Genomic DNA, 26476 nt, shown 5'->3' with positions numbered 1-26476 from the left:
GTTTCCAGTTTACATAGAGTCCATTGAAGTTCCTTGAGGGCTGTTGTGGTGTCTGCTTGAAGGGGAATGTACACACCTGTGATGATAACTGACGAGAATTCTCTTGGGAGGTAATATGGCTGGCATTTGATTGTACGGAATTCTAGGTCGGGTGAGCAGAAGGACTTGAGTTCCTGTATGTTGTTATGATTACACCATGAGTCGTTAATCATGAAGCATACACCCCCGCCCATCCTCTTCCCAGAGAGGTGTTTATCTCTGTCGGCGCGATGCATGGAGAAGTCCGGTGGCTGAACCAATTCCGACAACATATCCTGAGAGAGCCATGTTTCCGTGAAACAGACGATGTTACAATCTCTGACGTCTTGAATTTCATCTACCTTGTTGTCAAGAGACTGGACATTGGCGAGTAGTATACTCAGGAGCAGTGGGTGATGTGCACGTCTACAGAGCCTGACCAGGAGGCCGGTCCGTCTGTCCCTTCTGCGGCGCCGTTATTTTTGGTCGGCTTCTGGGATTAGATCCGTTGTCCTGGGTGGTGGTCCAAACAGAGGATCCGCTTCGGGGAAAGTCATATTCCTGGTCGTAATATTCGTAAGTTGACGTCGCTCTTATATCCAATAGTTCTTCCCGGCCTTTTAGGGAGTTTTTCCTAGCCACCGTGCTTCTACATCTGCATTGCTTGCTGTTTGGGGTTTTAGGCTGAGTTTCTGTACAGCAATTTGTGACATCGGCTGATGTAAAAAGGGCTTTATAAATACATTTGATTGATTGAAATTTGATTGAATAAGACTTAAGATTTCCTGGGGTAACAATGTTAGAAATAATGCATAAAAAAACTAAATACAGCATAGTTTCCTAAGGACTCGAAGCGAGGTGACCATCTATGTCGGTGCCATCTTGTTGCATTATAAATTAAATATTGTCTACTCAAGAAATGTAAAATTTCAGTATTCAAACATAGCCTTCAAACGTCAATGGAAACCGTCTGTTCTACAGTTAAACTGCGCATCTGATCCCATAGAGCAAAATACTTGAAATACTGTAGCTTATCTATTGAGTCCAATTACATGAGCGATGGGACAAATGGTAGCCTATCTTAACTTGTTCTAGGCTTATAGGCTATTTTGCGAGTATGAAACCATCACAGTCAGAAAATGTATTTATTTATTTTGCAATTATCAAAATAACAGGAAATAGACACCTAATTATTTTAGAATTTAATGATAAATGATAACATTTTTTTTGTGCTTCTCACTAACAGCAAAAGGTTGCATCTTGTAATTAGATTTAGCTTACCTGTTTTATGTTATGAATACAAGTGACAGATATTCCCAATTTGCACAAGGCAAGGTACCCTTTTTGCAATGCAATACTTCAACCAGTAGAAACTGTGCGTACGCGTGGTCTAAGGTTTGTAGGAGGATAAACACATTCTGACGTCAAATTCAGTTTTTTTTTATTCCAACTTTTGCGTGAACTGGTGCGTGCATGTTTTGGGGAATATTTTGTGTGTACCCAATGTTTATAATGAGGCCCCACCCACTGGGCACACCACGTCATTTCAACGTGGATAATTGGGTATTATTTTGTTGAGATGTTGAACAATGAGATTACCACCTATATTCAATCACTCCAAAAAAACTGCTTAAAGTTAGTTGAATTTCCATTGTGTTATCACTATGCTTTCAACCATCTAAAAGCACAACCATGTTCCAATGGAAAAACAATGTCTGATTTGGGGTTTAGTTGTCACTCAAATATCTATCACTGCACTTTTAATCATTTAAAAGCTAAGCAAAGTTCAAAATGGTAATACAACGTCAGATATTTGGTTTATTTATTCAACAGATTGTGCTATAACTGTGCTTCATCTGATAGCACAACCAAATGACCTGGATTACAGTTGAGATTACATTAAAACTACATGGTGCAAGTGATGAATGCTGTTCGAGATTCTGTACAGATTATCACAGTCCTGTGACGACCTGTGCATGCTGTCTTGAACATGCACACTTTAAATGATTATATAAGAAGAAATGTATAGTTACAGTAACCTCAAAACTTGTCGACAACTTAATAGGCTATTTATTGTATTTCAAAAGTGATATTGAATTGTGTTTGGATGGATCATCAACATTGTAGTGACTCCACAATAATGACCTAAATGACCGAGTGAAAAGATGAATAAGTCACTAAAGTGATACTGAAAGAAAAACACAGCAAAGGAATACACTTTTTGGCTAAATACAAAGCCTTTTGTTCGAGGTAAATCCAACACAACACTGAGGAACTGCCTCCTTATTTTCAAGCATGGTGGTGGCTGCATCATGGTATGGGTATGCTTGACATCGGCAAATACTGAGGAGTTTTTCAGGATAAAAAGAAACAGGATTGAGCTAAAGACAAAATCCTAGAGGAAAACCTGCTTCAGTCTGCTTTACACCAGACACTGGCATAACAATAACAATAATCTAAAACACTACACTGGAGGTAATACCAAGAAGAAGGTGAATGTTCCTGAGTGGTCAAGTTACAATTTTGACTTAAATCTGCTTGAAAATCTATGGCAAGACTTGAAAATGTCTGTCTAGCCATGATCCCCAACATCTTGACAGAGCTTGAATTTGTTTTTAAAGAATATTTGGCAAATATTTCACAATCCAGGTGTTGTCACGTCCTGACCAGCAGAGGGCGTAATGGTGTTAGTTTTGGTCAGGATGTGGCAGGGGTTTTGTGTGTGTGAATGGTTGTGTTGGTGATTGGGACTCCCAATTGAAGGCAGGTGTGTTGAGTTGCCTTTGATTGGGAGTCCTATATAGGAGTGTGTGTTTTTCTTTGGGGTTGTGGGTAGTTGTTTTTGCACTGTGTTTAGTTAGCCTGCAAAACTGGTGCTGCTGTCTTGTTAATTGATTTTTCACCGTGGATACTTTACTCTTTTTGAATTAAACTATGAGTATCCACATACCCGCTGCGCCTTGGTCCATTCTTGAAGACAGCTGTGACAGGTTTGCAAAACTCTTAGAGAGACTCAACACTAATGTATTGATTCATACTTCCCTAGTCAAGGTATATTAGTGTTTTATTTTTCATTAATCTTTAGAAAAATATATCGGTTTTTTTTCCAAATTGACATTACAGAGTATTTAGTGTAGATTAATGACAAAAAATTACAAAAAATTACAATTAAATCCATTTGAAACCAACTTTGCAACACATTTTTTTTGAAGAAATCCAAGGGGACTGAATACTTATGATACCCACTGTATAACCATTTAGTGCCTTATAAGTGTTTAAAATCATCATGGTTTATAGAGAGAGCAGTGAGAGAGAGAGAAAGAAATGCAGTGAATATTCTGCATATTCATACAATTTCATACAATTCACACAATTTCATAACCAATATCCTTACAACTCTCTGAGGCTCTGTCTTTGGCAACAATTATTCTGAAGTCTCATACACCAGACAGGCAGGCAGGCCAGCAGACAGACAGACAGACAGAGACAGGCAGACACACAGCAACTCTCTCTTTCTTTCTCCTCCCAAGAAACAAGCTCTCGTATTATAACCACAGAGATTAATTCTCCACCACAGCAACTCCCCGACTTTTAAAAATGTATTCAATGCTTTGCAGTGGCAGAAAATTGACTAAATCTGATGAAAATAAGCACACACTCAATCTTCTGTGCTGTGCATACTCCATACGCCCACCCGTCATCCGGGAGCCATCGGAGCAACATCAATTAGAGAGAATGTGCAGCGAAGGCCTCATTTATAATCAAAAAAAATTATCTGAAAACACTGGCCTCTGAGGGAAGTCTTCAACACAATTTGGCTGTGGCACAGATCCCTCATTCTCCCCTCCCCTGTCACTTCTCCTACCTGTTCTACACACATCTGGGAGCTATCATCACTCTAATTAGCAGGTAATCAATGTTTAATTAAAACTCGGTTGTTAATTAAAGTGACTATTGCCACTGTTTTGGAGGGTTTGGGAGGCACTTTATTTGTTTTTGTCCTTGGCGACATCCCAGAATACAGTATTAAACAGGGGTGATATGGAGACTGAAGGATACAAGGAGTATTACACAGGGTGTTACGGAGACTGAGTCAACTCAGTGTCCACCCTGAGTATTGGAAGGTTGTGAGTTCAATTCCTAGCCTAGTCATATCAAAGACTGTAAAAATGGGACCTGATGCGTCTCTGCATGGCCCTCAGCATTAAGGAGATAGATTGGGGGTAAAAACCTGCGATAGATTAGCGCCCTGATCAGGGGGTGTACTTGCACATCAAGCTGCCTCAAGAAACAGGAGATGGGCTCCTGCCCTATGAGCCGTTCTGGCTTGCTTGTGCAAGGCTGCTTACTATGGAGACCGAAGGGACTGGGAGAATTAAACTTGGTGTTATGGAGACTGAAGGGGACTAGGAGTATTAAACTGGGTGTTACGGAGACTGTTCTTGGAGACATCCCAGAATACAGTATTAAACAGGGTGTTATGGAGACTGAAGAGGACTAGGAGTATTAAACAGGGTGTTATGGAGACTGTAGGGGGCTAGGATTATTAAACAGGGGTGTTATGGAGACTGTAGGGGACTAGGAGTATTAAACAGGGTGTTATGGAGACTGTAGGGGGCTAGGATTATTAAACGGGTGTTATGGAGACTGTAGGGGACTAGGAGTATTAAACAGGGTGTTATGGAGACTGTAGGGGTCTAGGAGTATTAAACAGGGTGTTATGGAGACTAGGGGACTTGGATTATTAAACAGCGGTGTTATGGAGACTGAAGAGGACTAGGAGTATTAAACAGGGGTGTTACCGGGGTGTTATGAGGACTGAAGGGAAGTAGGGTCATTAAATATGGTGTAACAGGGACTAGGAGTATTGAACAGGGTGTTATGAAGACTGAAGAGGACTTGGAGTATTGAACAGGGTGTTCTGGGGGTGTTATGGGGACTTGGAGTATTAAACAGGGTGTAATAGAGACTGAAGGGGACTAGGAGTGTTAACCAGGGTGTTATGAAGACTGAAGAGGACTAGGAGTATTAAACAGGGTGTTCTGGGGGTGTTATGGGGACTGAAGGGTACTAGGAGTATTATACAGCTGTGTTACGGGGGTTTTATGAGAACTGAAGGAAAGTAGGAGTATTACATGTTTTTTTTAGAGAGACTGAAGGGAATCAGGAGTGTTAAACAGGGTGTTATGTAGACTGTAGGGGACTTGGATTATTACATGGTGTTGTTATGGAGACTGAAGGGGATCAGGAGTATTAAAAATGGTGTTATGGAGACTGTAGGGGACTTGGATTATTAGACAGGAGTGTTACGGAGACCAAAGAAGACTAGGATTATTAAACAGGGTGTTTTGGAGACTGAAGAAGACTTGGAGTATTAATTAAATAGGGGTGGTATGGGAGTGTTATTGAGACTGAAGGGGAAAAACAAAAGCCAAACTTTAACTTGGGGGAAAGAGTTAGAGTAACTTTTAGAATAATTAAATACATTAAATAAATGGTATAACTCCTTAAGTACGTGTTGTTTTAATCACTTCTTAGTTGCTTTGATGAGACTGATGAATGATGATAAATTGCTTTCATATTGGATCGTTCATCATTTAGATCTCAAATCACCTGATATTAATTATGTTCACGGCAGCCATTTTTTGTACTAGAAGTCTCAGTGTAAATGAGTTACAACAAGTGGAAGGAAGGCAGCCATTTTGTACTAGAAGTCTCAGTGTAAATGAGTTAGAACAAGTGGAAAGAAGGCAGCCATTTTGTATTAGAAGTCTCAGCGTAAATGAGTTAGAACAGGTGGAAGGAAGGCAGCCATTTTGTGCTTGAAGTCTCAGTGTAAATGAGTTAGAACAGGTGGAAGGAAGGCAGCCATTTTGTGCTTGAAGTCTCAGTATACATTAGCTTGAACAGGTGGAAGGAAGGTGGTAGATGGGCAGTGACTGTTCTTTGAAAGCAAACACTCAAACCTTTAGATTATACTTGGTGACTCAGGACGCTACTCAACTTCAATCCATATCCATTTACATTATTGCTAAAATAGAGAACCCGGCAGCCTATTTAGTTGTTGCCTAATACATCAGGCTGTTACCATGGTTACCCCATAGATATTCACTCTGAAAGAAGTCACCCTAAAAAAGATGTCTCTACAAGCCAGAAAGTTGAATACAATTACATTTACACTTTTACCGGTTTTCCGTGATGTTGGTCATTTTGACGCTAGGAAGTGGAGATAAAATGTCCACAGGAAATATTATTGACTCAACTTTTTACAGCAGCCGGTTTGTATATGGCTGTGTCAGCTTCTATTTCCGGTTTGTATTTTCAATCTCCTGACCATTGCAGTAGCCGAACGTAACCGAACGTTGTCGACCAAAGCACATCCCCTCGCAATCAGCTGGAAGTGGTAGCGCCTTACTGCAAATTAAAAGTCAGCTATGTTTGATCTGTGGTTTGGTTATGATCTGCCATTGTTTACTTCACTTGCAAATTATACAGTCCTACGTACTGAATGTCGGGCTAATTACACTTCCCTGGGGATATTTTCTCTCCTATTATTTCTGACATAATGACAAAATCAACGGACAACCGATAAAGTAAGTTCAAATGAAATGTATTCAACACTCTGACTTACGGAATTCTTCAGAAATGTTGAGCCTACATGTTAGAGATGAGTGTGTAAGTCTTCTATTCTTGGATAAAAAAAGGGACTAATTTAGTTGGTGCGTAACAGCAACAGTTGAGACTGAGTCGGAGGTTTGGGTGCAAAAATAGCTGGCATTTATTTACATTGAATGTGAGGAAGACTGGATCCAGATGTTGCATTTACAAAAATATACACATATTGAAAAATGACTTGAGAAAAATACTTATGCTTGATTGACAAAAATAAAAATCTTGAAACTTGGCCAATGGCAATAGCCCGACTTAGGTACAAAAGCAAAATGCCAACACAATTAACAAATTGTTAATAGCAAACTCACACAGCTGACTAAGTAATTGATTTAGCTTCGTAGAATGAGAAGAACCTGATCCAATGGGGCCTGGGCGGTATTCATTAGTCGGATTCAGTTGCAAAACATATTGTCTGATGCAAAATGTTACCGTTTTCTCTAGGAACCAAAACAGAAGCAAATGGAACACAATGGGGAGAGACGTAGTTGAACTTGTCCAATAGAAACTCTCCTTTTCATTGTGAAAGGTTTTCGTTTGGAAGAAATTGTTTCTGTTGCAAAACGGAACCTGACTAATGAATACATCCCTGCTCTAACCTGGCATGAACCGTGTATACCTTTTAAACAGGTAAATTCTCAACACAGTGATAATACAGTAATACTAATACTATTGCACATACATAATAATGGCCAATACTTCATACATTACTGAAAACAAAGACACAATATGCATAACGTTTACAATAAACTTCCAAAACACTCTGAATTAACTAGAGGCGTAAAACCTTTTTAGACCAGTTCACTGGTCCTTACTGTAGGTGAAATCTCCACATAACCGGGGGAACCGGGCCATGCAAAACAAACCTTTCTAAATACATTATAATGATAACCAGGCTGGTGTTTGTGTTCATTCAATGTCAGGACAATGTCAAATAAAATCGTATCAAATGTTATTTGTCACATGCAGGTATAGAGGTTACAGTGAAATGCTTACTTACAAGCCCTTAACCACCAATAAAGGTTTAAGAAAAATATGTGTTAATTAAAAAATAAATGTGTTAATTAAAATAAAATTTTTAAATCACAAATAATTAAAGAGCAGCAGTTAAATAACAATAGACAGGCTATATACAGGGGGTACCGGTACAGATTGCAAATAGTCTGGGTAGCCATTTGATTAGCTGTTCAGGAGTCTTATGGATTGGGGGTAGAAGCTGTTTTGGACCTAGACTTTTGGACCTAGACTTGGTTCCCTGGTTCCGCTTGCCATGCGGTAGCAGAGAGAACAGTCTATGACTGGGGTGTCTGGAGTCTTTGACAATTTTCAGGGCTTTCCTCTGACACCACCTGGTATAGAGGTCCTGGATGGCAGGAAGCTTGGCCCCAGTGATGTACTGGGCCATACACACTACCCTCTGTAGTGCCTTGCGATCGGAGGCCGAGCAGTTTCCATACCAGGCAGTGATGCAACCAGTCAGGATGCTCTCAATTGTGCAGCTGTAGAACTTTTTGATGATCTAAGGACCCAACAATACGTTTTGTCGTGCCCTCTTCACGACTATTTTGGTGGACACCAAGGAACTTGAAGCTCTCAACCTGCTCCAATACAGCCCCATCGATGAGAATGGGGCCGTGCTTGGTCCTCCTTTTCCTATAGTCCACAATCATCTCCTTTGTCTTGATCACATTGAGGGAGAGGTTGTTGTCCTGGCACCACACGGCAAGGTCTCTGACCTCCTCCCTGTAGGCTGTCTCATTGTTGTCGGTGATCAGGTGATCTGGTGTATCTTCAGCAAACTTAATGATAGTGTTGGAGTCATGCCTGGCCATGTAGTCATGAGTGAACAGGGAGTACAGGAGGGGACTGAGCACACATCCCTGAGGTGCCCCCTTGACGGATGTGTTGTTACCTACCCCTACCACCGGGGGGGGGGGGGGGGGGGTGTCCCGTCAGGAAGTCCAGGATCCAGTTGCAGAGGCAGGTGTTTAGTCCCAGGGTCCTTAGTTTAGTGATGAGCTTTGAAGGCACTGTGGTGTTGAACGCTGAGCTGTAGTCAATGAATAGCATTGTATTCATAGAAAATGTTTGATGCTACTGGTGATAGCATCAAATAGTTTGTGTGGGGAGAAATGGAGGGAAATTACCAGATGGGACGATGGCTGAGAGGCACATCTTCACAGTTCTGCCTAAAAAAGAAAAAGAAATCCAATACAAATGAGGTATTTGTGTATCTTCTTCGATCTCTTGCTGTGGAGTAAATTGAGGGCTGCTGTGTGTGTTGCCTACGAGCAGGTACGGTGTATGTGTGTTACGTGTGTGTGTGCCCATGTGTTGCGTGGCTGTGGGTGTGTTGCACGCCTGTGTGTGTTGCGCGCCTGTGTTTGCATGTGCGTGAGAATCACACTCTCGTCCTCCTCATGACTGTGCCAAACCAGAGTATTTCCACCCAACCCTAGCTAGCTAATTGGAACCGGTGAATAAAAAGACTTGGTTATAAGAAAAATATCCCTTTTTATTGCACTGGGGGATAAAGAATGACCTTTTGAGAATGACAGGGAAGTGTTTTAGCTGTGGGGAGAGACAGAGAGAGAGAGCGAGAGAGAGAGAGAGAGAGGAAAGCAACAAGCTTAGATCAGTGTAATTAATGTCTATGAGAGACCTTAAGGCATTATGCAAATAAAATATGAATCCTAATGCCTCCTACTTCTGAGACATGGTTAGGCTGCCAGACAGAGGGTGAGTCCCAAATGGCACCCTATTGCCTATATTTCTCTATATAGTGCACTACTTTTAGACCAGGCCTCATAGTGTATTGGTGCCATTTGGGACGTACCAGGTGCCCTGCTTTTCTCCGCTGCTGTCCGGAGTGGAGGAGGAGGACCGGTTGGGGGTGTGAGGGGGTTGATCAGCACAAATGCATTCACACACACACACACACACACACACACACACACACACACACACACACACACACACACACACACACACACACACACACACACACACAGACACACACACACACACACACACACACACACACACACACACTGTAGGCTATGTAGGAATGTAGGATAAGTAAGTGTGTGTGTGTGTGTGTTGAAACTGTTCCCGTCTCTGCATAACTATGGTAGTGGTTAATTGCGGCGCCGTGGCAGCAGTGAGCGGTGTTTTTTGTGTACTAACTGTTGCCGTGGCAGCAGTAAGCAGTGGTTGTTGTGTACTATCCGTTGCCGTGGCAGCAGTGAGCGATAGTTGTTGTGTACTATCCGTTGCCGTGGCAGCAATAACCGGGGGTTGTTGTGTACTAGCCGTTGCCGTGGCAGCAGTGAGCGGTGGTTGTTGTGGACTAGCCGTTGCCGTGGCAGCAGTAAGCGGTGGTTGTTGTGGACTAACCGTTGCCGTGGCAGCAGTGAGCGGTGGTTGCTGTGGACTAGCCATTGCCGTGGCAGCAGTAAGCGGTGGTTGTTGTGGACTAGCAGTAGCTACAGGGGGGACAGGAGGAGAGATTGAGTGCGGCAGCTAGGCTCACATTGAGGGTTAGATCCCCTGCCACTGCGGGGGTGGAAAGAAGAGGAGAGGGGGAGGAGGAGGAGGAGGAGGAGAGGGGAAGGATGACAACAAATCATTACTTTAGCTATTCTCCCATCATCAGATACTTCAGCTAGACACAATACTCTACAGGCCCTCCTCTTTCCCCTTCCTCCATCCTCTCCCCTCCTCTTCCTCCCTCCTCTCCCCTCCTCCTCTTCCTCCTCTTCTCCTCCTCCTCTGCTCACACATACCATCTTACCCTTCTTAAACACAGAGGGTCGGCACCTTTTCAACATCTCACTCCTCTTGCCCTGTCCTCTGTCCTTTCATTCGCCCCTCTCTCCCACGTTCTCTCTCTCTCTCTCTCTCTTTCTCTCTCTCTCTCTCTCTCCCGCTTCCTCCCTAGTTCTCTATCTCACCCCCTCTCGCTCCCACTGTCACTTCCTCTCCTTCTCTTTCTTTATCGTTAGTGTGTCTTGACGGCAGAGAGAACCAGACAGAAAGACAGAAAGATAGAGGCAGTGTGTGCCAGCGTGTGTGCGTGTGTGTGTGTGTATGTGTGTGTGTGTGCATCTGCGTGTATGCCAGCATGTGTGCATGTGTGTGTGTGTGTGTGTGTGTGTGTGTGTGTGTGTGTGTGTGTGTGTGTGTGTGTGTGTGTGTGTGTGTGTGTGTGTGTGTGTGTGTGTGTGTGTGTGTGTGTGTGTGTGTGAGACAGATGAATGGAAGCCGGAGTACTTCAAGCAGCTCTCAGGGCTCTTCCGTACACAGTATTAATACATTCAGCTTCATTATTTATCTCAAACTGTCTGAGGTTCAGTATCAGCACGGCCTGTTATACTGCTCTGTAAAGTATCCCACAGCACAGCAATGGCTGCCAAGCTACTTATCTCTGTTATTTCTGCAATTCTATTATTATTATTATTATTTACTCATCCAGGAGAGAAAGACCCATTTGAAGTTTGTGTGGGTGTTTGTGTGCATGTACGTTTTTGTATTTATGTTGGGTAGCCTACGTCTGTGTGTGTGCACGTGCGTTTGAGGTGTGTGTGTGTGTGTGTGTGTGTGCCACAGGAGATGATCGTCTATTTACAGACGACACCTACAAAATCCCATGACCCTCAGTGTGGGGGCTGAGAGGAAAGAGGAGCGAGAGAGGGAGAGACTTTATTGCTATTTCAGTTGCTTTGGCAATGTGCTTCCCATGCCAATAAAAGCCCATTTGAATTGAAAACTGGAAGAAACTATAGAATATCCTTCCTTATCCTTCTATACCTACCACGTAATGGACCTATAGTGAAATGATTGGCTGGCCAACTTGCTCCTAACTACTTATACAGCAGCAGTTATCTGATCATCCCATTATGATTACAGATAGCATTGGGACCCTGGTCAAAGTACGGGGCCTGGTCAAAGTATGGGCCCTGGTCAAAGTATGGGCCCTGGTCAAAAATAGTGCACTATATTTATTTAACCCTTATTTTACCAGGTAAGTTGACTGAGAACACATTATCATTTACAACAACGACCTGGGGAATAGTTACATGGGAGAGGAGGGGTGATGAGTGAGGCAATTGGAAGCTTGCTGTGTATTTGTTGTCGGGGGTGAGGGTGACATGTGTAACCATTTTCACCAAATAACTCTTTGTATACCAGGAAGAATTCTTTACTGCTATGATGTTGGTGAAGAACAATCCTGACCTTTCACTGTCCACCAGTGGAGGCTCCTCAGAGGAGGAAAGGGAGGACCATTCTACTCAGTGAATTTCATAAAAATCTAAAATAGTGAAGCATTAAAAAGTTATCCTTTTTAGATAAAACTATACTAAATGTATTCACGTCACCAAATAATTGATAATTAAAACAAACTGTTTTGCAATGAAGGTCTACCCGTAGCATCAGCAGCACTCTGTAGGGTAGCGTCATGGTGTAGCTGGAGGACAGCTAGCTTCTGTCCTCCTCTGGGTACATTGACTTCAATACAAACCTGGGAGGCATATGGTTCTCACCCCCTTCCAACTTCCACAGGATGTCCTCCAACCTATCAGAGCTCTCGCAGCATGAACTTTTTATTTGATTTTATTTCACCTTTATTAACCAGGTAGGCCAGTTGAGAACAAGTTCTCATTTACAACTGCGACCTGACCAAGATAAAGCAAAGCAGCGCGACACAAACAACAACACAGAGTTACACATGGAATGACACGTTGTCCACCCAATCAAAAGATCTGAGAATTAATCTAGTACTGAAAGCAGAATCAACAGCTAGCAAGCACTGTAGTGCATAAAATGTGCATAAAATGTGGTGAGTAGTTGACTCGAAGAGAGAGAAAGACAATTGTTGAACAGTTCTTCCAAAATGAAGGAGAAACAAGAGAGAGAGTGAGAGGGAGAGAGAGATATCTATATATGCTTGTATTTTTTTTTTTACTTTTACTTTCACTTAGATAGCAAATGCAACTACCTAGTTTAAACCTACTCAAACACCTGGCTCAAACAGAGAGGGATGCTATATTAGCTAGCTGGCTATGGCTATCCAACAGTGGAACTCTTTTATTAGTTTGTCACCGGGGCCACTAGTGTAACTCCTAACCTGCTTTCTGACTGTACACTGTACTGCACGATTGTAACGGGTTTACTAACACGTTAGTTCTAGTAGTTATAGTAGACTATGACGTGACAGTGATGTAGGCTGTGGGTAGCCGTTAGCGGTTATGATATGATGGTTTGGCTTGGAAAGGTTGTATCGCCTGTTCACAGACAGCTGATGTCTTGTGCACTGAAGTTCACAAGCAAAGGGAAAAGGTGAGAGGAGGAGAGCGCGTAGATAGTTGCGATACGGAATTATATAGACAACGAGCAAAGTCCTCATGCTGTTTTTATGTGGCTGCTATGAAAGTGAACTGCTTGCGTGTGATCAGGGGTGTATTCATTCCGCCAATTCTGTGAAAAAAAAAACATTTCTTAAACGGAAGTAAACGGAACAAAATAGGGATAAACATACCTGCATTTTTTCCCAATAGAAACTCTCTTTTGCAACTGTTGGACGAATGAGTACTCCCTATATCAGCTAGACGTAGGCAAGAGTGTGCAAGGTGGTATGTGTCACAGTCTGTCACCTTGACAACTCAAAATTCTCTTGTCCTGTGCACCTACGTTGTAAACATTCATTCATAGACTGGGTTGTAGCCACCTCATGAGGGGTACAGGGAACATTTTAGTATCACATAGTAGCCGAAACCTATCGATGTCACATTGAGCTGGCTGACCTCTACCTTTCCACCATGTTGAATAATCATCCTGATCTCTACCTCTCCACCATGTTGAATAATCATCCTGATCTCTACCTTTCCACCATGTTGAATAATCATCCTGATCTCTACCTTTCCACCATGTTGAATAATCATCCTGATCTCTACCTTTCCACCATGTTGAATAATCATCCTGATCTCCACCTCTCCACCATGTTGAATAATCATCCTGATCTCTACCTTTCCACCATGTTGAATAATCATCCTGATCTCTACCTTTCCACCATGTTGAATAATCATCCTGATCTCCACCTCTCCACCATGTTGAATAATCATCCTGATCTCTACCTCTCCACCATGTTGAATAATCATCCTGATCTCTACCTCTCCACCATGTTGAATAATCATCCTGATCTCTACCTTTCCACCATGTTGAATAATCATCCTGATCTCTACCTTTCCACCATGTTGAATAATCATCCTGATCTCTACCTCTCCACCATGTTGAATAATCATCCTGATCTCTACCTCTTCACCATGTTGAATAATCATCCTGACCTTTACCTTTCCACCATGTTGAATAATCATCCTGATCTCTACCTTTCCACCATGTTGAATAATCATCCTGATCTCTACCTTTCCACCATTTTGAATAATCATCCTGATCTCTACCTCTCCACCATGTTGAATAATCATCCTGATCTCTACCTTTCCACCATGTTGAATAATCATCCTGATCTCTACCTCTCCACCATGTTGAATAATCATCCTGATCTCTACCTTTCCACCATGTTGAATAATCATCCTGATCTCTACCTTTCCACCATGTTGAATAATCATCCTGATCTCTACCTTTCCACCATGTTGAATAATCATCCTGATCTCTACCTCTCCACCATGTTGAATAATCATCCTGATCTCTACCTTTCCACCATGTTGAATAATCATCCTGATCTCTACCTTTCCACCATGTTGAATAATCATCCTGACCTTTACCTTTCCACCATGTTTTCCTTTAATGCCATAAAAAAATGTTACAGTACACTACCGGCTACTGGTTGCAGTGATTGTATGGTAAACAACACCAAGTTACTGTATATTTAAAGCTGAATTATTGTGCTATTGTTGTAAAACTGTTGCAACTCCAGTCCTCAGGGGCCTGATTGGTGTCACACTTTCAACCCAGCCCCAGCTTACACACCTGACTCCAATAATCAACTAATCATTACGCTCAGTTTAGAATGCAATTAGTTTAATCAGCTGTGTTTGCTAAGGATGGAGGACTGGAGTTACCCATCCCTGCTGTAAAAGAACAGTATGCTGCTGAAAGCCGATTACTTGGGACTATACATCACTAGCAGGGCTGTAACACATATGAGGACACAGAGTTCTGTAATGTTTTGTAATTTAAAAAAATGAAAAAATATATATATTTTTTTGCTCCAGTGTTGATCAAAGCTCAGAACGCTTATATTCTTGATCTGATTGAGTTCTAATCGTGCCTGTCTCTTTGTGACCAGAGGTGTGTTCGTTATGTTCTCCTGTCTCTTTGTGAACGAGTGGATTCCTGACCAGAGGTGTGTTCGTTATGTTCTCCTGTCTCTTTGTGAATGAGTGGATTCCTGACCAGCGGTGTGTTCGTTATGTTCTCCTGTCTCTTTGTGAACGAGTGGATTCCTGACCAGCGGTGTGTTCGTTATGTTCTCCTGTCTCTTTGTGAATGAGTGGATTCCTGACCAGCGGTGTGTTCGTTATGTTCTCCTGTCTCTTTGTGAACGAGTGGATTCCTGACCAGAGGTGTGTTCGTTATGTTCTCCTGTCTCTTTGTGAACGAGTGGATTCCTGACCAGAGGTGTGTTCGTTATGTTCTCCTGTCTCTTTGTGAACGAGTGGAATCCTGACCAGCGGTGTGTTTGTTATGTTCTCCTGCCTCCCCCTGATTTACCTTTTAGCAGCACAATCAACACTCTTGCAAACGGCTTACTCCGCCCTCTCGCGGAACAGGCCAAAGGCCTGAGACGTGAAACAAACTACCCCTGCTCGGAATCGGCTCAAGTAGGCAAATGGAGACGTTGCTGACAGTGTGTTTGAGAGATGCCGGACAAAAGTAAAACTGTCCCATGACTCCTGCCGTGTCTACAGACATCGCTCCAAAAACTAAAACTGACTGTCGGAGAATGAGTGCACAACTGGTAAATATTTGCTTATAGTTGTCAGTCTGGTGGCTAGCTGCTGGATGTCAGTCTGGTGGCTAGCTGCTGGCAGAGACTTCTATTGCAGTAACGTTGAAGGGCTCTGGCTAGTATAATTTAGCCAGCTAGAAGGATGAAGTAAAAAGCTAACGTTAAATAGAGCCTACCTCAGCAGGAGCCGGAAGTAGGCTACAGAGATAGGCGGTGATGTGATGCTCAGTGGTGAGGCTGAGGCAGGCTGCAATGCATACAGGAGGAAGCAGATGTTGTCAACAATCTAAGCCAACCCTGTCTGTTTTGCCCCATAGTTGCACACACCTCGGTTTTGTTACTTAACAACCAACCCCTCAATAGGGTACTATTTGGCACACACACGAAAAGGCCAGCCCTGTCCCTCCAGGCAGACATGGGCAGTATTTCTGTAACATGTATTTGATACACATCTTTTGTAATTTGTAATTCACCGGCCTGAACTACATCCAATGCATTTGGTAATAAGATACTTTCGAGACCTGTAATTTATATCTTCAAAAATAAATTAAATACAAAAAACATTTTTTGTAGTGGTTCACAATTTTAGAAGTCTGAATGCACTATAAGTGTCTGCTAAATGACCAAAATATAAATGTAAATATAAAGGAAAATATAAATGTAAATATAAATATAAATGTAAAAATGGACACTAGAAAAGCATGCAGAGTATTATTCTAATAAGCTCAGCCCCTGAAACAAGGCCGATAATAATACCCAGTGTGCTTTGCAATTGTTCATTTTAACATTAACATTTACATTTTGGTCATATAGCAGGCACTCTTATCCAGAGTGACTTAAAGTCAGTGCATTCAACTATGGTAGATAAACAACAACTTACTGTATCAGAGTCATAGCATGTGAAACGTTTCAGGAACCGAGAATGTTGTTGTAGTGAAGGCATGTACTTGCAAATGTATTTTGTATTTTGAAATGATAAAATACCTCAATGAACCTGTCTTTTATTGCCCATTGACGCGAGCCAACCAGATGAACTAAAAGCCTTTTGTGCTCGCTTCGAGGCAAGCAACACTGAAGCATGCATGAGAGCACCAGCTGTTCCGGACGACTGTGTGATCGCGCTCTCCATAGCCGATGTGAGCAAGGCCTTTAAACAGGTCAACATTCACAAAGCCACGGGGCCAGATGGATTACCAGGACGTGTACTCAAAGCATGCGCGGACCAACTGGCAAGTGTCTTCACTGACATTTTCAACCTCTCCCTGACCGAGTCTGTAATACCTGCATGTTTCAAACAGACCACAATAGTCCCTGTGCCCAAGAAAGCAAAGGTAACCTGCCTAAATGATTACCGCCCCGTAGAACTCATGTCGGTAGCCATGAAGTGCTTTGAAAGGCTCTTCATGGCTCAGATCAACACCATCATGCAGGAAACCCTAGACCCACTCCAATTTGCATACTGCCAAACAGATCCACAGATGATGCAATCTCAATCGCACTCCACAGTGCCCTTTCCCACCTGGACAAAAGGAACACCTATGTGAGAATGCTGTTCATTGACTACAGCTCTGCGTTCAACACCATAGCGCCCACAATGCTCATCACTAAGCTAAGGACCCAGGGACTAAACACCTCTCTCTGCATCTGGATTCTGGACTTCCTGACGGGCCACCCCCAGGTGGTAAGGGTAGGCAAAAACTCATTTGTGGTGAAAAACAAACCATACCTTCCGAGTCAGTAAGACACCTCATGACAGTGTAATCCCTGAGGGAAGGAGTCAGTCTGAGAAGAGCTACATGGGATCAGTGTTAGGTCATAAACTCTGGGTAATTGCTAATCTCACTTTTAATTGAATCTGGTGGAGTGCAGTGTCTTGTATCGAGGAGAGAGAGAGGAGTGGGCTGGGCAGTGCAGCGTCAGGGCCATCCAACCTGCCTCAGTCTTCTCCAAACTCAAGACGACGAAGTAGAAAGACTAGAAAGACAAATTTGAGAAACTCTGAACTATTTCAATGTGGAACTATTTAAATTTCACATGTTAATTTCACATGAAAACACGTGGTTTTTGGACACTTTACAGATCACATGTTTATTTTTGTATTTAATTTAACCTTTTTTTAACTAGGCAAGTCAGTTTGGAACAAATTCTTATTTACAATGACAGCCTACCAAACGGCAAAAGGCCTCCTGCGGGGACGGGGGCTGGGATTAAAAATAAAATAAATAAGATAAAAATAATGGACAAAACACACATCATGACAAGAGAGACACAACACTACATAAAGAGAGACCTAAGACAACATCATAGCATGGCAGCAACACATGACAACATAGCATGGTAGCAACACAACATGACAACAACATGGTAGCAACACAACATGGCAGCAGCACAACTTGGTAGCAGCACAAAACAGGGTCCAAACATTATTGGGCACAGACAACAGCACAAAGGGCAAAAAGGTAGAGACAACAATACATCACACAAAGCAGCCACAACTGTCAGTAAGAGTGTCCATATTTGAGTCTTTGAATGAAGGAATTTAGATTAAACTGGCCAGTTTGAGTGTTTGTTGCAGCTCGTTCCAGTTGCTAGCTGCTGTGAGCTGAGAAGACGAGCGACCCAGCGATGTGTGTGCTGTGGGGACCTTTAACAGAATGTGACTGGCAGAACGGGTGTTGTATGTGGAGGATGAGGGCTACAGTAGATATCTCAGATAGGGGGGAGTGAGGCCTAAGAGCGTATTATAAATAAGCATCAACCAGTGGGTCTTACGACGGATATACAGAGATGACCTGTTTACAGAAGAGTATAAAGTGCAGTGATGTGTCCTATAAGGAACATTGGTGGCAAATCTGATGGCTGAATGGTAAAGAACATCTAGCCGCTCAAGAGCACCCTTACCTGCCGATCTATGAATTTAGTCTCCGTAATCTAGAATGGGTAGGATGGTCATCTGAATCAGGGTTAGTTTGTCAGCTGGCGTGAAAGAGGAGCAATTACAATAGAGGAAACCAAGTCTAGATTTAACTTTAGCCTGCGGCTTTGATATGTGCTGAGAGAAACAGCAGAGGGAGCACCCCCCTATCCACATCGACGGGACCGCAGTGGAGAAGGTGGAAAGCTTCAAGTTCCTCGGCATACACATCACTGACAAACTGAAATGGTCCACCCACACAGACAGTGTGGTGAAGAAGGCGCAACAGCGCCTCTTCAACCTCAGGAGGCTAATTAAATTTGGCTTAAACACCTAAAATCCTCACAAACCTTTACAGATACACAATTGAGAGCATCCTGTCAGGCTGTATATGGCAACTGCACCGCCCACAACCGCAAAGCTCTCCAGATGGTGGGGCGGTCTGCCCAACGCATCACCAGGGCAAACTTCCCGCCCTCCTGGACACCTACAGCACCCGGTGCCATAGGAAGGCCAAAAAGATCATCAAGGACATCAACCACCCGAGCCACTGCCTGTTCACCCCACTATCATCCAGAAGGCAAGGTGCATCAAAGCTGGGACCTAGAGACTGAAAAACAGCTTCTATCTCAAGGCCATCAGACTGCTAAACAGCCATCACTAGCACATGAGAGACAGCTGCCTACAGACAGAGATTAGGAATCACTGGCCAGTTTTAGAGATGGATCCCTAGCCACTTTAATAATGTCTCCGTATCTGGCATTACTCATCTCATATGTATAAACATTTTTACATTTTACATTTTAGTAGACACTCTTATCCAGAGCGACTTACAGTAGTGAATACATACATTTCATTTCATGCATTATTTTTTATTTATTTGTTTTTTTTGTTTTTGTACTGGCCCCCCATGGGAATCAAACCCACAACCCTGGCGTTGCACACACCATGCTGGCGTTGCAAACACCATGCTCGACCAACTGAGCCAAAGGGAAGGCTCCACGCTATTCTACGGTATCTTAGTCACTTTTAAATTGTGTTTACATATTGCATCACCCATTTCATATGTATATACTGTATTGTATTCTATACTACACCACTGACTGTTAAACAGCCATCTCCAGCACATCAGAGGCAGCTGCCTATAGACATAGATTAGAAATCACTGGCCACTTTAAGGAAATTAAACCCTAGCCACTTTAATAATGTCTCTGTATCTTGCATTACTCATCTCATATGTATAAACTATACTCTATTCTACGGTATCTTAGTCACTTTAATTGTGTGTAAATATTGCATCACCCATCTCATATGTATATACTGTATTTTATACTATGCCACTGTATCTTAGTCCAATGCTGCTCTGACATATGTATATATTCTTAATCCATTCCTTACTTAGATTTATGTGTATTTTGTGTATATGTTGTGAAACTGTTGGATATTACTTGTTAGATATTATTGCACTGTCAGAGCTAGAAGCACAAGCATTTGATTTGATTTGAGACGGACAGTGTACCGTCTAGCCATACTTCCAAGTACTTGTATTAGGTGACTACCTCAAGCTCTAGACCCTCAGAGGTAGTAGTGGGGTGACTACTAGGTTAAGGTTAAGGGCAGAGGTTAAGGTTAAGGTTCAGAACAAGGTTAAGGGCAGAGAAAGCTTGTTGGACACTAAGAAAGCTTTGTGGTAGAGCATTTAACACAAAATCCAGGGAGGGGCCAGCTGAGTATAAGACTATATCATCTGCATATAAATGGATGAGAGAGCTTCCTACTGCCTGATCTATGTTATTGATGTAAATTGAGAAGAGCGTGTGTTGAGCCTTGGGGTACACCCTTAGTGACAGGCAGTGGCTGAGACAGCAGATGCTCTGACTTTATACACTGCACTCTTTGAGAGAGGTAGTTAGCAAACCAGGCCAAAGACCCCTCAGACACCAATACTCCTTAGCCGGCCCACAAGAATGGAATGGTCTGCCGTATCATCAGCTTTGACCAAGTCAAAAAAATAGTAGCACAACATTGCTTAGAATCAAAGCAATAGTGACATCATTGAGGACCTTTAAGGTTGCAGTGACACATCCATAACCTGAGCGGAAACCAGATTGCATACCAGAGAGAATACTATACGTAGGCATCAAAAAAGCCTGTCAGTTGATTATTGACAAGTTTTTCCAACACTTTTGATAAACAGGGCAAAATAGAAATAGGCCAATAACAGTTAGGATCAGCTTGATCTCCCCCTTTAAATAAAGGATGAACCGTGGCTGCATTCTAAGCAATGAGAACCTCCCCAGAGAGGAGAGACAGGTTCAAAAGGTGATTATAGGGGCAGCAACCTTAAAGAAAAAAGGGTCTAAACCATCTGACCCAGATGTTTTACTGGGGTCAAGTTTAAGGAGCTGCTTTAGCACCTCGGACTCAGTGACCGCCTGCAGGGAGAAACTTTGTAGCTTGGCAGGGGAAAAAGAGGGAGGAGCATCGGGGCTAGTCGCATTAGAAGGGGTGGGAGATGGGAAAATGTTGGACGGGCATGGAGGCATGGCTGAGTCAAATAGGAATCCTGACATAATGGTGATTAAAAAGCTCAGCCATGTGCTTCTTGTCAGTAACAACCACATCATCAATATTAAGGGACATGGGCAGCTGTGAGGAGGAGGGTTTATTCTCCAGGTCTTTAACCGTTTTCCAGAACTTCTTGGGGTTCGACCCACAGAGAGAGAACTGCTCCTTAATGTAACTAACTTTATCCTTTTATCCTTCCGGATAGTCTGAGTGCACTTAGTTCTCATTTGCAGAGGCCAGGTCATGAAGAAAGACTTGCTCATTAAAGTTTTTTAGCAAGCGTCTATGACAAATCAGAACAGGTCGTTTCACTGAGCAGCCATTACAAACACAGGCTGTAAAACAGTGATCACTAAGGTCATTACAGAAAACACCAGATTGATACCTATCGGGATTATTTGTGAGGATAACATCGAGGAGAGTAGCCTTTTCTGGGTGTTTGGAGTCATACCTTGTGGGATTGGTAATAATCTGAGAAGGATTTAGGGAGTCCCATTGCTTTAGGACTTGGTCAGGTGGTTTAAGCATGTTCCAGTTTAGGTCACCAAGCAGGACAAATTCAGACTTAGTGTAAGGGGCCAGGAGAGAGCTTAGGGCAGGTAGGGTGCTGATGGAGGACGGTAGCACCCAGCAACACTCAACAAAGAGCTATTTGAAAGTTTAAATGTTTAAAACCAGCAAATCAAATTGTTTGGGGACAGACTTGGTGGAGACAACCGAGCACTGAGGGTGATCCTTGGTAAAAAATTGCCACTCCCACACCTTTGGAAGATCTGTCTTGCTGAAAAAGGTTACAACCAAAAAGGTTAACATCAGTATTCAAAACACTCTTCCTTAACCACGTCTCAGTAATGACCAACACATCTGGATTGTGAACGCACACTTTCAATTGATCCATTTTAGGTAATAAGCATTTTAGGTAATGTCACGTGGGAAAAACAGACACGTGAAGTTTGAAGTGGATTTTCTCAACATTTCAAATGTGATATTATACAATTTACTTGTGCTTTTGTAACAGGTGGGATTAAAACCTGGGTCTCCCACAGGAGAAGCCATTCGACCAAGAGGGTTAAAACAAATTTTGAATTCACAGGCGGGGGCTACCTCATCACGTGACCATGACTGAATCAACTTCACATTTGCACATTTTTACTAGGACTTTCAAACGAGTCAACATTTTTAACGTGTTTATCACATCATTTGCTGTGATTAATCACGATTAATCGTAAATTCATAATTTTCTCAAATTGAGTGTTAATTTAAGATTTTTTTTATAAAGAGAGCATTACAAGAATATTGCTATTTTGATTTGTCCAAAGTAATAGTTTGCAAAATCAGGTACATTGATAAACACACTTTCTTGAACATCAAAATCAACTTGTTTTGACGTCACATTGTTATTTCCAGCTGTATATATTTTTAAATATTTTTTTTCAGTGTATTTTTTACACTGTTAGACAATGCAATAAAAAACATTGAAGCACTAAAATTACATGAAGTTACGTTACTTTAACTGATGAACTCTGACAGCCCTGTATATAACATGGTAACTAAGGACACACGGAGAGCTATCCTCTGTGAACTCTGACAGCCCTGTATATAACATGGTAACTAAGGACACACGGAGAGCTATCCTCTGTGAACTCTGACAGCCCTGTATATAACATGGTAACTAAGGAGACAGGGAGAGCTATCCTCTGTGAACTCTGACAGCCCTGTATATAACATGGTAACTAAGGAGTCGGGAGAGCTATCCTCTGTGAACTCTGACAGCCCTGTATATAACATGGTAACTAAGGAGTCGGGAGAGCTATCCTCTGTGAACTCTGACAGCCCTGTATATAACATGGTAACTAAGGAGACAGGGAGAGCTATCCTCTGTGTTCTTTTCACTGGGATTCTTCCAACGCTCACTGACCAACGCATGAAGAAAAAAGCACCTGCAACAGTAACACTCCGAACAGATGCGTCAGAAATAAAAAATTATCATTTTTAACACACATGAATTATAATACTCTGGTAGGCTAAGTTACCTTATTACAGAATTTGCAATTTCCATATGTGGGAACATTGCTACAACAACATGTTAACAACAACTTTTCATGTGTGAGGAGAATAACACTATTTCACCACCACATGTGAACTAAATTTTCACATGTTAAAGTTTCTTATGTTTAAGCAGAACTTGCAATTCCATATGTGAAAGCGAGATATTCACAGGTGGAGTTTTCTTACATGTGACCAAGCGATGTGTGAGCGCTCACACACAGGCACAGCACACGAGACCTACACTGCTGAGACACGCTACCAACAGTAGAGCATCTGAATCATCTCTTCCTGAATCATACACTGGCTATACAGGGCTCCCCTCTCTTCCTCCTCCTCCTCCCGTCTCCTCCTCCTCCTCTTCCTCCTCCTCCTCCTGTCTCCTCCTCCTCCTCATCATCTCCTCCTCCTCCTCCTCCTCCTCCTCCTCCTCCTCCTCCTCCTCTCGTCTCCTCCTCCTCATCATCATCTCTTCCTCCTCCCCTCTCTTCCTCCTCCTCCTCCCGTCTCCTCCTCCTCCTCATCATCTCCTCCTGCTCCTCCTCTTCCCCTCTCCTCCTCCTCCTCCTCCTCTTCCCCTCTCCTACTCCTCCCCTTCCTCCTCCTCCTCCTCTTCCCCTCTCCTCCTCCTCCTCCTCCTCCTCCTCTTTTTCTCTCGCTCCCCCACTTTTCTCTCACTCTCGCTTACACGCTTTCTCAATCACTCGCTCTCTCTCGTTCTGTTGATCTGAGCACTTCCTTTGGTAGCGGAGGAGAGCAGAGCAGCGTCTGAGTGTGTGACTTAAGTGTGTGTGTGTGTCCAGTGCAGGGATAGCAGTGGAGAGGGAGAGAGAGATAGAGAGAGAGAGAGAATAGCAGCAGAGTGAGAGCCAGCGCTCAGTAACAGGACAGAGAGAGAAGAGAGACGACTCGGAGTCCACGACTAACTGTGAGTACTCTTTTCTTTTCTCTGCACTAGCTGTGTTTCTCATGGAGGAATGACACACACTGTACACACACACTGTACACCCAAACTGTAGACACACACTGTACACACACTGTACACACATACTACATGCACACACTGTAGACACACTGTACACACACACTGTAGAGCAGGTATAGTGGTAACAGTACAGAGAAGCAGGAACGGTCACACACACTAGTTATACTAACGGTCATACAAAAATAGTATACACACACGCACAAGTGTATGATCTCGCACACATACACACACACGCACGCACGCACACACACACACACACACACACACACACACACACACACACACACACAGACAGACATATACACACACACAAAAGCATACACACACACACACACACATGCAGAAGACACACACAAATGCACACACACGTCTCGATCACAGTCAAACATTTATTCACACTAATACAGTAGGGCAAAACTGTGTGAAGGCCACATGCTTTTATGTACTCTGCAGAACAATGTAACGTTGCATTACATCACCACAGAATCTTCCTAAAAACAGATTGATGCACCGAGTATTTATTTGAGTTGATTTCATGCTTTTTGCTGGAAAAGTATTTTCATGGATGTTTTAGCTTGTTCATACGTATACGTTTTGACTGAGACATCACTGGGCTGTGTAGGTACGTGTGTGTATATATGTGCATATGTGTGTGTGTGTGTGTGTGTGTGTGTGTGTGTGTGTGTGTGTGTGTGTGTGTGTGTGTGTGTGTGTGTGTGTGTGTGTGTGTGTGTGTGTGTGTGTGTGTGTGTGTGCGTGTACAGTACCTGTGTGTAATGTCTGTGATATACCACAGTAAACCAATGTGAAGTGGTCCAACCGCAAGGTCAGAAACAGACACGACACAGCCGAGACCAAGATACAGGGTCTAGAACTGACATGAAACCCCAAAAACATCATGTTCAATGAATATACAGTATTTGTGTGTACGTGTGAGCACAGGTGCTGGTGCGTGTGTCTGAGCATGAGTCAGTGTACATTTGAGACTTTGTTTCTGGGACTTTAGTGATTCTCCAGTCTTACAGTTTCTGAAGAGCCATATTGACTTGTCCTGCATGTTGTATTATTTTTCCACATGTGAAACAATCGATATCTCCCATCTCCTCCCATATCCTACCCCACCGTAACAAAGCGAAGCCTCTGGGTTTGTGGAATCAGCAGTGTAGCACACTGACATCACAGTAAGATGATGAGATTTATTCATTTCAGCGTTTCACTTCTGTTTTCTAAAAGATCCAGGGATGGCGGTTAAGGAGGGAGGAGTAAGACGTAGAGGGCAGCGTTGACGCTGAGGAGAGAGAGAGAGATTATTACCATTCCTGAGGACTTTTTCCAACTCAGAATCTTTTGTCTGTCATAGTCAGAATTGTATAAGTGTCGTGTGTATGTGGTAGACATATCTAGCGTGACAGGGTGTGCATAGAACATATGTTCTCTGTGTTCAGTCCACGTGAAAACAATTATAGTAAATAAAAACGGAATGGACTTTCTTTGTGGAGTCAAATACATTTAGTCATTTGTCACATTCTGTCTTTCTAGACCAACAGCTCACAGAAAAAGGTCCGTGGGCCTTTAGCTTGTCATCAGGGCCGGGTGTATGTGTACTGTACATTGGCATAAGTGTTTGTCGTCAAGAGAGTGTGTTTGTGAGCAGGAGCGTATGTATCTGTAAGGAGTGTGAGTGTGTGAATCTGCCAGAGTGTGTGTATCTGTGGGGGTGTGCGTATCTGTGGGAGTGTTCTGCTGTTTGCGGTGAGAGTATCTGCAGGAGTGTGTGTACTGTATCTCTGAGAGTGTGTGTGGGCAGTGTTTGCGGGTAGATTCTGGGCTCACAGCGCCTTCAGAAAGTATTCACAACCTTTGACGTTTTCCATATTTTGTTTGATACAGATATATTTAGATTTTGTGTTACTGGCGTACACAATACCCCACAATGACATCACAACACCCCATAATGACATCACAATACCCCACAATGACATCACAACACCCCATCATGACATCACAATACCCCATAATGTCAAAGTGGAATTATGTTTTTACAAATTTCAAAAAAATGAAAAGCTGAAATGTCTTGAGTCAATAAGTAGTCAACCACTTTGTTAGGGGAAGCCTAAATATGCTCAGGTATGCTATTTTGCTTAACAAGTCACATAATATATTGCAGGGAATCTCTCTATGTGCAGTAATAGCGTTTAACATGGTTTGTTAATGACTACCTTATCTATGTACCCCGCACATACAATTATCCGTAAAGTCCCTCAGTTGAGCAGTGAATTTCAAACACAGATTCAACCACAAAGACCAG

General features: G+C 42.7%; 1 long non-coding RNA gene across 1 annotated transcript in view; it reads left to right on the top strand.

Moving 5' to 3' along the window:
* Positions 1-23866: 23866 nt before the first annotated feature.
* LOC115201682 (uncharacterized) overlaps positions 23867-26476 on the top strand; it is a 411949-nt gene continuing 409339 nt past the window's right edge. The window contains exon 1 of the long non-coding RNA XR_003879792.1: positions 23867-24111. This is a non-coding gene — a long non-coding RNA (uncharacterized LOC115201682). The remainder of the gene's footprint in view (positions 24112-26476) is intronic.

The sequence above is a fragment of the Salmo trutta genome, chromosome 10, assembly GCF_901001165.1.
Source record: "Salmo trutta chromosome 10, fSalTru1.1, whole genome shotgun sequence".
NCBI lineage: Eukaryota > Metazoa > Chordata > Actinopteri > Salmoniformes > Salmonidae > Salmo > Salmo trutta.
Note: the sequence above shows the minus strand (reverse complement) of the source record. Positions and strands in the feature narration are given on the sequence as shown.